We start from the raw sequence: 706 nt of genomic DNA, 5'->3' as shown, positions 1-706 counted from the left end.
CAGCTGACGCGTCCAGTCGGACGACTTTAAGAAGAGAAGGAGGCCTTTGCGGCGGGGCTTACTCTTGACAGACAGTTAGAACAGCAAAGAGAATGCAGAGCGGAACGACGTGTCCTCCTTACGCACATATAGAAACGCTAAGCGAGAGGCGGGCTTACTCTGGACAGACGGTCACGAGCCAATAGAATGTGGAAATACGGAGGACACTCCGCTTATGCAACGCAGTAGGGTAAAAGATGCTATTTATTATTTAAATATTAATTTTAAAAATTTTATGGAACAGTTTTTAAAAATGATATTTTATTATTTTTATTTGGGACTGCGATCAATAATTAGCAACACAATAGTGGTCCGTCTGTCTACGGAAGAAATCACTGGAGGAACCTGCTGACGCCTCCTTCATCCATGAGCACAGATCTGCATGGAAGAGGGTTACCCTTGGACACGGGACCTCTTCTTTCCCCCCATCCCAGGGCTAAGAAATGACAGGCAGTTTCGTCTGCCAAAAAGGCCCTCCCTATATTCTGGCAGTCAGAAAGGACAGGACTTGCCCATAGAGAGTCATTGGAGATTGGTTGCCCATAGAGAAACATAGGGTTTACTTGCCCTTAGGGAAATATAGTATTTACTGTACTTGCCCTTAGGGAAATATAAACCCTATGTTTCCCTAAGGGCAAGTAAGTACTATGTTTCTCTATGGGCAAGT

This window comes from Sceloporus undulatus, chromosome 7 (assembly GCF_019175285.1).
Source record: "Sceloporus undulatus isolate JIND9_A2432 ecotype Alabama chromosome 7, SceUnd_v1.1, whole genome shotgun sequence".
In the NCBI taxonomy this organism is placed as follows: domain Eukaryota; kingdom Metazoa; phylum Chordata; class Lepidosauria; order Squamata; family Phrynosomatidae; genus Sceloporus; species Sceloporus undulatus.
This window is presented reverse-complemented; position numbering follows the sequence as displayed.